This window comes from Simochromis diagramma, unplaced genomic scaffold (assembly GCF_900408965.1).
Source record: "Simochromis diagramma unplaced genomic scaffold, fSimDia1.1 OVJJ01000361.1, whole genome shotgun sequence".
Taxonomy (NCBI): domain Eukaryota; kingdom Metazoa; phylum Chordata; class Actinopteri; order Cichliformes; family Cichlidae; genus Simochromis; species Simochromis diagramma.
Genome location: NW_024386860.1, coordinates 16,615,153 through 16,627,136, shown reverse-complemented (window position 1 = coordinate 16,627,136; position 11,984 = coordinate 16,615,153).

The following is an 11,984-nucleotide window of genomic DNA, read 5'->3' as shown; positions in this document are numbered from 1 at the left end:
GCTCAAAGCCCCGTGTTCAACTTAACTCCCAGTTTAAGAAGTGCACAAATGAGCAGACGTCTATGGCATTGCATCTACTTTGGAAACTAATCTTAATGCACATGAGTCTTACAAAGGTTTGAATCCCACAGCGCAAATGCTCAACGATGTAGTTTACGGAGGCGGAAGAAATATCGCCTACTAAACTTTTGGAATGAACAATATTTCAATATTTACAGTTGCCTACAACTTAAAACTAAAGTGAAGTTTCGATTTTTTTTTATTAAAATGAAAGTTTTGGGTTTAAAAAACTATTCGACTCGTTAAAGCTTTTTGCCATATTAGAGGAGCATCTTTAAGAATCAGGAAATTGTGTGTTTCTTGAAATCATAAGTTATTTCTTGTCATAAGTTAGAACATATTTCTGGTATTTTTCTGGAAATGTTTTTCCCACTAATGAACGACTAGAGGTCATGGTTTGCCAATTGTTTTATCTATACGCCACAGCCTTGTGACCAATCTCAGACCAACTGTCGGCGTGGACTAAACACTCCAGATGGTTCCTGATAAACTGGTCATCACTGAAATCGTGCAGTTTCCTATCCACCAATTAAATACTGTAAAAACAGCGCCGCGGGCAAACTTGCAGAATAATAACTGAATATCTTAAATGCTGGCGGTGTTTGCAAACAGCCCCCGTGTCCTCCACAAAGTCAACAAGAGCAAAAGGTGCCAAAGGTCTCACCAAGCTAAATCGGCCAGCAATGGAGAAAGTGTTGATTTTTCGGGTTTGTTGTGTTGTAGTTATAGCCTCTGCCAGCGAACAAAAGCCCATTTCGGTAATTAACAGTGGCAGTGTTGTTCCCTAATGGGAGTTTTCACGCAGCGGGGACCCGATTATTTTCCCAGATATGGTCTTGATTTGTCATGTGTAGGTAATTCCAGCAACACCGCTGCCAGGGGGTCGAGTGTCCCACCGCCCCGTGCTGCATGAGACCGAGGTTTGAAAAGTGATAATGCGTTTAGACACGCTCTCGCACTTCCCCTCTGGACAACACGCAGGCTGTTTTTTGGTTTTGGCTTTTGTTTTTTCTTTCAATAACTAGAGTCTCTGGTTTTCTTACTGTCAGTTTACATGATAGTTGTCTCTGATTTCTGGGAAAATAATTGTTTATCTAATGGAAACGATGAAATTGAATAAACCAGGTTTCTTGTTACATATAAGTCTTTAAATAAACGTCGTAACATGTGTATTTATTATGTTTATTATGTTTATTATGTGTATTATATATATATATATATATATATATATATATATATATATATATATATATATATATATATATAATAAAATAAAATAAAATGGAAAAGTGAACTAAAAACAAAGTAAAACGCAAACGTTTTAGCAATTTATATGCCCAGAGTAGCTGAAAATGATATGGGATTTAGGCTCTCTACATAATCTGATCTCTGCTATAGACTAAAGGGGGAAACTTCTCAGCTTTGCTTCTCCCAAATAAGAAAAAAGCGCTAAAAAGACAAAAACAGCACTCAGGGATCGCGAGTGCTGCGCCGGGATCGCCGGAGGCCACACAGTTGGCCCTTTGCTCGGCTTAATTGCTGTCACATGTAACCTTACCTGTGTCCCAATTAGCCCCGCGACTCTCCATTAGGAGATCCCATGAGCTGTAGAGCCAGTGACCAAGGGCACCTCAGGGTTTGGGGCCTAATAATTAGAGTGTAACTCGACTCGACCCGGCTTACGATCAATTTGACCAGGATTTCACGAAAAGAGTCTAATTAAACGAGGATCAGCATATGGTTCGGTAATGTACGTAATATCCATTCATTAATCCCTCAATTAAGACCACATCAGTGCAGAGACTCTTCTTTAAGTCTTTCATTAAGACGAGAAAAGGCCATTGTTACATGCCTTCTTTGAGTAATAACATTGTACCAAATGAAAACAAAGATGTGTTTTGTGAACCGTGGTTTAATTCTTATGTTGACCAAGGGTGTCAAACATAGGGCCCAGGGGCGAGAACTGGCCCACTGCATGGTCCGTCCACTGGTGTGGAGAGTGTTAAAAATTATAGTGACGTCATTAATTCCTTAGGTGATTTTCAGTTCAATGTGCTACAATTTCCGGTGTGGTGAAAATATGTGTATACAAGTGTTTTAAGACTGATGTGAAACAAAAGACACAAACTACGACTCTACATGTCTATTTTTCTTTAAAAAAAATCTTAGGATCTTTTCTTAAACTGATGGTTTATGAACTGTGAAAATGTCACAGTTTACCAAATGTACATTTACTTTTTTATATGTTTTTTTGTTTTTTCCACACAGGTTATTATAATCAGATTGTGATCCATGAACTATAACAAGTTGGACACTCCTGATTTAGACCTTCACAAACAGATTAATGTCTATAGGGAAAGTTTAAAAATCAAGAAAATGAGATAAAATTATGACTTGTAATTATATTTGCACATTTTATATCTGGGCTGTCATATCAAAGGATTATAGACCAGAGGATGTATACATCTGTCTAAACTGTTTTTAGCATGAGTTGCCCAGTTTGTTGGATATAAGACGTAGAGATCGCTAACTTTTATTGATAAACTGATATAACTGATATTATATTATATCTCGGTGCTCAAAGCTCCAAAAGAATATATTAGAAAAGAACTGTGATCAGTTTATTCAAAATACAGTAAATAAGTAAAATCAATAATTTTTGAATCAGTTTAATTTAGGACCTATTTCTTCAACCTTCTGTTGGTCCTAACCAAATGAACTTGGAGCTAGCTAACACTGCAGCTCAGCTGAGCGGAGTGTCGTTGATCTTTACATCCTGTGATGCTTTCACAAGCAGAAGCCGGTCATCACGGGTAGTTACTGTAAATTCATGGGCGTAGGTTTTGTTTCTGCATTGGGCTTCGGCATTAATTGAAAGTAGTTCCTTCCCCAGGAAATCTTAAACTTCATTTCCTGCACTCTGATTAATGTTTCTGGGTCAGTACGTAGCTTTTCTGCATCCATTTATGGCAGAACTATCTGGAATATAATAATGCAGCTGATGACTGAGATCACAGTTATGTGTGTGTATGTGCATGCGTTTGTCAAAGATAATTATAATTTACTCCCAAAGATTTAGTGGTGGTATGAACTCTGTAAATTAAAGAAAAGGCCCATTGTTGATGAATAAAGTCCCGTCCCTGTCAGAGTTATTGTACTGAGCACTGAGTAATGTTTTTTTCTTAGTGATTTCTCAGTTTGGAGGAGACAAATACACGTGTCCTGCTTTTCACAAAGCAGATGTTGTATTTGAGTATTCAAACTTATATGATAAAAGCATATCCATCTGGGTGATCCAGAAAGGTGAAAATTCAATATAAGAGGGTGTTAACCAAATCCTACCCCTAACATTAATCCTAAGTGGGTCACCAGTTATATATTGGATGTAAAGTGACAAAAATATCTGAAGAAACAAGGACATAGCAAAAATTTAAAAGCACTGTTTCCATCTTGGCATGTTATAATGCAACACTCACATGTCAACAAAATTTCCCAGGTTAGTCATTTGGGTCATAGTATCATCTTTGTGCTGAAATGACAGTAAACTACAAACTTGATCTGAACATACTTTTAAAGATTCTTAATTTTGTCTCCATTCAGTTGAAGTAGATTAGAAAAAAATGTCTCTTTCTTACGCGCTTGTACAAAAGAAGCCACGTGTGATCAAACTCTGTCTTAGTGATTGGCTTGAAAATGTTTGTTTTCGTCCTGTTACATGTCTTTGATTCATCCTGTTTCAGAACTGCAGAAGAAGCTACTTTCACCTGTTCTCTTATTCACAAGGGGTCATTTTGCATGTTTGATTTGGCACATTTTTACACTGGATGCCCTTCATGACACAACTCCATAACCGGAGATCTCTCACTTGTTAGGTGAATGAGTAAAGCACACCACTACAGAGCCACTAGTTGAAAGTTTGTAGTGGTGCAAAAGGCCATATAGCAGGGTCATGGTGTTCAAACACCATAAAAAAGTAATGTTTAATAAATTAAGTATCAGGATATCTGCCCTCATCAGGGTAACCTTTCCCCTTTCATACCCAGATATATCTCAAAACCAGCACATATGACAGTTTGCCTCTTCTGTTTGATGCTCATGAAGGACTGCTGGACCAACTGGTTCAGGAGGCTTTGACACATGAGGGTGTCAGGCTGAGGGCAAGGGGTGGTAAACATGACCGCACCGGATGGCCTAGGAAATGCAAGGGCCACTGGTTTAGTTGTTAATTTATGGACAACCTGACAACACCCGTGCCAACAATGCAACTGCACTTCAGCTGATGCTAAATGCGTCCCGTTGAGGAAAGAAGCCATCAAGTGAGCAGGTATGCAACCTGAGCACATGACTGAAATAGAAATTCAAAGGCAAGAATGACATGTTTGTTATGACGTCTTGTGCCTTGCATGACCCTCGAAAAGATAGTATCTGAGTGTTTTGTGCTCAGAGGCACAATTTATTAATTGCTTGTGTGGTGCTTCAGAAAAGAGTAGTGACAGACAGACAAGGAAGAAGTGAAATTTAGATTCACTGGGAAATGAGTGTGTTTGCCTGAACATGTGTTTCTGTGCATGAAAAAACGATCACGTTGACTAAAAAGGTATGTGCAATCTAAATTTCCTTCAGATGCTGGAAATGAACTCCACAGAACTTCCTCTTTCCTACGGCTCTTTATGATTAAATTGCCATCAAACTGAAGCGAATGATTCCTTATTTCTATACATTTATTAGGGAACACAAATACACAAGTGTGTTTACTCACTGCAAAGACACAGGGCTGAGTTTTTGAAAGTCACTGCTGTTTCCTTTGGGCGATTGGGGTTGATTAAGAGGTTAACTGTGGAGAGTCATGGCGTCTTTAAGGGAGATTTATCTGTTCCTGCTCTGACCCCTCGGGGGTAGCTTCCCTCACCCCCAGTGTCCCCAGGATTTATTTAGTTATTTGTTTATCTGTTGGAAGGGGTCACCCTTTTCTGCACTACATCTCTGCCCTGTTTGTGCATCTCAAACCCATTTTTCATCTTGTTTCTTGTGGGATTCAATGTTGGTTCCATTTGCTGACTAAGCGAAGAGGACACGAGTGAAGGCCCCACCGAGTCTCGTGACCTTTAACATTTGGCAGCGATACGCTCCCAAAATTGGTTATTTTCATTTAACACATTTTGCTATCTGTTCAACTTTGGCCCCATTTAGAGGAATTATGGTGTTTTCCTAATTGCTTCCTGACAGTTCTAATTCAGCTGGGCTTTAATTTATTACCCTTTATTTCCTATTTTTGTATTATTTCATTAAACTGCTTGCGTCTTTTCACAGACACGGTGAAAGAGAGTTTAAAATTCTGGCAGATGAAGCATTAGCTTATCATTTCAGGAAAGGATTTGTTTTAAGCACATTTATTCACATCGCCAATTTGTTTTGTGACATGACATCTTGTGTTTATTTACTTTGGTTTTTACATTTATCATATTATCGGGGGCAAACAAAATTCTATAGAGGGATGTTTCCCTTTCTACTCACAGTAGGTCAGATCTAAAGTAGAATTTCCCTGCTTCGTTAATACATTTTTACTGACTTGCCTAACTAGACAGCTTTTTGTCTTGAAACGCGTCATATTTGAAAGCTTAAAACTTTATCACACGACATCCCAAACTCATCTTCACCAATGTAAAATCCACAAGTGATCCCATGTACTCACTATCTGTAGTACTCGGCATCTCTCAAAACGTCACGCGTGCACTTACTCAGTCAAACATAGTGTCACACCTCTTGTGTAAGCGTGTTAGTCAGTGTTAAGAGGCATCAGGCCTTTTTTGCTGAGGTGAAGGGAAGGCAGGGTGGTGTGGTGGGCTGGTGTGTGGGGGGGGACTATACAGGGAATGCTATGTGGCTTGCATGACCTGGCATGTCTCTGAAGCTGGAGGGGGTCTTGACCTCTGACCCAGGGCTCCAAAACTAGGAAGATGAAAAAGGGGGTTAGGGTGGGAGGGATTCGCCTCTAAACAAGGGCTTCTGTTTCGATCACTCCAGGAATGTCAGTTCCATAAAAAGATGCCCACAGAGAGAAAGAGGGAAAGAAAGAAAAGGAAGAGAGAGAAAAAAGGAGAGATAGATCTATCTATCTATAGATCTATCTATTCCACCTTCCTCATGCAGTGTTTGTGGCCATTTTGGCTCTCAAACAGTGGTCTTGCAGTCAGGCCATAAATTAATCTCTGGACCCTGGCTGAAGCCGGAGCCCTTGTGACTCCCCGGTCGAGGTGAGCTGCAACAGAACAGTGTTGACACTGCAGAGGTTGAGTCAGGAGACAACCTCCTGATCATGCACTAGAGCCAGGACGCAGGCCCAACTAGACCATGGAGAAAGCATCTAATCTACCCCCTCCACAGAAAGAGGCTCACTGAGGACTTGTGTCTTTGGACAGATGTCATATTTGTGTTCAGCTCAGGAGGTGATAGGGGGAGCAGTAAAAATTAGGCAATATGTCTGCTCACAGCAAAGAGGCTGGAGATAGTGAGGGCAGTTTGGAGTCATCTTGTGGCTCCTAGAGTGGGGAAATCTGTCTGCAGTTTCATGAATGAATGTATCTGGAACCAAAAAAGTGCTTCGATCACAAAAAAAGTGATTTTCTTTTTGTAGATAGAATTATAAATACCAATTTATTTTAATGACTGAATATTTGTCTATGTTGAGCAAAAAAAGCCACATTGGTTTAACCTTTCCACTATTTTTATCCTAAATTAAAGATCAACTTCAGACGTGTTTAGAAGAATACAATGTCATGACTTAATTGAACTCACCACTCCACAAATAAAGATAAAAACATATTGCCTTACACCATTCAGAGGTTTTTGGAGAGCCAGTATGAATTTAAAGGCAAGGACAAGGTATAATAAGATGATGTATAACAGGTTTAACTGTTTATAGGGCACTTACTGAGTGAATGGAACATTTGAATTATATCACAGCACTTTTTCATTTGATTGATTTTTGTCAACATTTTTTATTTTTCTGTTGCAAATCAAGGTCAGTGAAGTGAGCAAACATGGTTCCTCGCCCAAGAAAGGGTTAACCTAGTGGAGTATAAATGTGTAGGTTACAATTTAACTTGCTAACATAAGAAGTTGTTAAACAAATAGAAAACTGAGATATAGTTGTCACTGAGACCCTGTTCAAATAAACATTTTAAGGCCAGAAACACCTTCCAATGGAAGAAGAGCTGTAAGCATGTATAGCATAGAGAAGACATAGGAAGATGTAGAAGGTCAGCTTTAAGGGGAACGAGAATCTGTGTCCAAAAGTGGAAGAACGTCAGGAAGTCCAGTGATTCCTAGCACTGTTGTACATTTTTCTTTTGCTTTGTTTTGTGTAACGCTTTGCAAATTTCCAGGATTTTTCTGTTTACTGTAGTTTACTGCACTGCATCACCACTGGAGGAAAAATATCTCTCTCCTCACAATGCATACAAAGATGTAAGTGATCATGTAAGCAGAGGCAGTTGTGACAGAATATCTAAGCATTTTGACCACCATTCTTTATGCAATGTCAAGACTTGTGACAGCAGACTGTCTACAAACAGGCCTTAAGTGTTTCCATACTGTACAGTAAATGGCTCACAACATAAGCTGTCCAGTTACTAAAAGTATAAAGTAAAAGTATACCCATTCTGAAAGGTTAAAATTCTACATTAGTACACATTATTCTGAAAATGGTGCCAGTCAAACAAGTAATACTACAATCAAAAAAAATATTCCTGAGCAGAGGGGAGATTGTGTTTTGTTTCTTTGGGAAATGAAGTAACGTGGTCACCTCGAAATCTATGAAATGTTCAGATAAAATAATTTGCCTCTAAGTTACAAGTTTAAGAGTTCAAAATGTATTTTTGCTTATAAATGTGCAGCAGCTGGTTAGAATACAGGTAAGACAAACAGCAAGTTAGCAACTTGATGGAACTTTTGTGAAAGGTCAGAGGAGCTAACTTGTTCCTACAGGTTCTATTTGTGGATCATCACTCCCTGTTGACTCTGCCAGTAACTAATCAGGGGCTCATTTAGGGTTTCCTGTCTCAGCTCGGACTGATCATAGCTTTTGATTGGATAAGTTTAAATCCTCCAGTATGATGTCTCTTTGATGGAATTTCCACCGGCCTACTAGACCCTTTATAATTACTTGACCCAGGAGATCTTGGATAACTCTTAATAAGCAATGGAAATGGTGTGAGGACATCCTCTGTGCTGGTACTGAAGTTTTCTGTCTGGCTGCTGTACAGTACCAGTCAAGATGCAGGATATCCCAAAAGTTGAAAGCTGAAAGTGACCCAGCAGTGTCCAGGGGTGCACCCAACTTCTGCATACTTAACCATTAGGCCACTCGCACACAGATCTACTGAGAGGCCATCATCTAACAGTTAAACGTGTGTAGGGGTGGAAAAAGGCCAAATTCCCCTCCCTGTTGTTAAAATCTCAGACGGTGGTCTTTAACACATTCTCCCACTCCCTCCCTCTTGCAATCCCAATAAAAACCTCTGACCAACAGTTGACCTTTTCCATAGGCCCATCTTGCTGTTCCCCGTCTATCTCTCCACTCCCTTCTTTCCTTCCATCTCTCCTTCTCTTCTTCCCGCTGCCACGGCAGTCTATGGCAGTCCAATGGGATCCAGCAGCTACAATCAGAGGGGGTGGGGTTTGGGGTGTACACTGGGTGGGGGGTGGGGAGGGGGCAGGGTCAAGGGGGGTCACAGTAGTGGTAAAGTCATCGCCATGCCTCCGATGCAGGGGCATCGCTTCTGCCTTCAAAGGCTGCGCAGTGACGTCCATACACCCCTTGCACCCCTTCTCCTCTTCCACCCCCTGCCTCTTACTCCCTTGTGGCCCCCTTTGGCCCTGCAGTTTCTTGGCTCATAGGGGTCAAGGCAGCCAAGGGTTAATAAAGTGATACCAGGTGTTGGCCAGAGAGAAACATTTCCCCCTTCTTCTCTCTGAACTCCCACCAGCAACAAACTTTGGGCCCCCCATTTCACACCACGAAATCCTGCTGGGACATCAAGCCTGAGAGTGAGCCCGTTAGAAGGGGTGGCCGTGCATGTCAAAGTAAAAACACCCCTCAAGTAGAGTTTGGGACATGCCCTCTGTGTGTGTGTGTGTGTGTGTGTGTGTGTGTGTGTGTGTGTGTGTGTGTGCATGTGAGAGGGTCACCCATATCCTGAATGTATGTAGATGTGTTTGCACATGCATATGATGCACAACGGTCCACTACTAGCAACCTCAATGGCTCCAAAGGGCCTCTGGAACAATAAAGGGTTAACTGACCAAACAAAGTGGTCATTTATGTGTCAGTAGCAGGACATTGGAAGCAGAAAAGATTCCAAATCCAACCACTGTCTTTCTCTTGGATCACTGGGCACACAAACATACAGAAGGGGGAGGGGATATGGTAAGATTTTAGGCTGTGCAAAGAGTAGAGATGAAATGGTGGAGTCTTATCTTGACCACTAGAAAAGAGGAGGTTGAATAGCTGTGAAGATCAAACCCAGTAAAAGGGAGTCATTGTGCCGAAAGCAAATGGCCTCTGACAACTAGGAAAGAACAAACAGAAGAAAGCCGTCAGTGTACAAGTGCTAGCGCTGACGGGATGCTGAAATTAACAAGAAGGGGCTCTGGCTTGTGTGCAAGTGTGAAAATGTGTGTGTGTCGAGGATTTGACCATACGTGCATAAAAATGTGCCAGGACATTTGCAAAAACACCAAAAGTTTGCCCTGGACTTTCAGTCCCACCTGCTAAATGAAGAGAGTCCTAATTAACACTAATTAACATCAACGACAAGTTGGGGCCATTAGTCCAGCTAATCCCCAGTTTACATTTTCCCCTCTCTCTGGAACCCTGCTGGAGAGTTCTAACTCAGTGAAAGAAAGGATGCATTGTTAACCAGCTCCGCATCAAAGATACAAGCCCTCTTGAAATGAGTTGCCTCCATTAGGGCCCGAGAGCCGGCCCTGATCCGAACACTCTGCTCAAACAGCCTGGGGAGTGGAAAAAGAGAGGGGCAGGGAGATCAACCCCACATTTAGACTGCTCTATCCAATTCATCATTGACTCATTTGCACTCTTTCATGAACCCCAGCCGTGTCAAAAAGGAAAAATAAACCACAGCAAAGCATGAAAACAGTGGCAAAATATCTGTAAAAGATACAAAAAGTGCTCAGACTAATTTTCCAAATTGACAGAGTAGCTACTAAATCTGCATTAGGGGCAGCAGGTAGTGGCTGTGGTGTAATACTCTTGTCAGACTCTGGAGTTTGAAACCAGCTTTTTGGGGGGTGGGTTGTTTGTTTTTTTACAAAATCTTACAAAATGAAAGCCTCAGATCAACAACAAAACAAATCTGTGTAATTTTTATTTAACACAAGCTCAGCCAAAAGGCAGAAGCAATGTGTGAAAGATTAAATGCAGCAGTATATGAAAGATTACTGTTTCCATGGGGGGTAAATAACATTCTGAGGTTGCTAATCAAATGTACCTGATAACTTAGTCATCAGCAAGTATGAGTAACTCTATGAAAGTGCAAATTTTGGCAGGTCCATTTCTGAAGCAAACTGCCAAAACTCAACTGTGCCTTAACGCTGTCTCAAAGGGGAAAGATATTAACACTGCCCATCAACCTAGGAAGGGTTATAAGGTCAATTTAAAGTCCATCATTCAACTATGAGAACGAATCTTCACATCGAAGACAGATGCAAATCTTTCCAGGAGTGAACGTCCCAGCAAATTCACTCTGAGGTTAAACTAACTGTGGAATGCTTACAGAAACCAGTATCTTCGTCTAAGACTCTGCTGGCCTCAGTTAGCATGCTTAATATTAAATGTTGTGATAGTACATTTAAAAGAGATTAAGCAGGTCTGGCTTGTTTGCAAGGGTTGCAAGGGGATACCATCTTCAGAGTATGTGGCAGCACAGCTTAGATTTGCAGAGGCCCATCTGAAGAAATCAGCAGATGTCTGGAACAATGTTCTTTGGATAGGGGCGACCAAATAGAAATGTTTGGCCGATATGCACAGTGCCAGGTTTGACAAAAAAACAAATGTAGCATGTTAGCACAAACATCTCATACCAACTCAAATTCAAGTACAGCGGTGAAGGGGATGATGATTTAACTTTAATGACTTGAGCACCTTGTAGTCACTATGAACTCCTCTGAATACCAAAGTATTCTAGTGTCAAATATGAGACCATCCATCTGACAGCTAAAGCTTGTCTGAAACATCACGGTCAAATCATGGTCATCAAATGAAATGGTTTAAGCAGGAGCTTAAAAGAGTTGTGCACAAACAAATGCTAGCAAACCTCAATGAACTGAAGTAATACTGTAAAGAAGAGCAGGCTAAAATTTCTCCACAACTCTGTGAGAGACTGATAAAGAAAAATTATGACTTTAAGTTAATGCATGTGGACTTGGACAATGAAGATCAGTGTTAGCTATAAGCTAAAATCCAGGCCTGGAACTGGATTGGAAATAGGAATAAGCAGCTAACGAGTCCTTGTTCAGCTAAATCTACCTACTCACTCATTATTATATATTAAATGAAAGAATAATAATAATAAAATAATGTTTTAATATATTATTTTCCAAAGTTTTTTTAATGTCTCATCATCTGTTAAAATAAAAATTAGAATTATTTAAAATCACCTGACTGGGTTGTGGTGAGTAATAAAAGAAGATTCATTATTAATCATTGTTCAGTAATTTAATGATAATTTTTTACGGTTAATCTCAGCAAAAATAATGACACAATCACCATTAGTATTCCTTGGCTGTTACATTCAAACAAATATAAACTCTTTGGAAAGTTTAACAGAAATTTTAAATAATGTTTTCCATTTCCGGGGTAAAACCGCAAAGAATTGTAGGTACGAGTGGCAAGCGGTACTAGC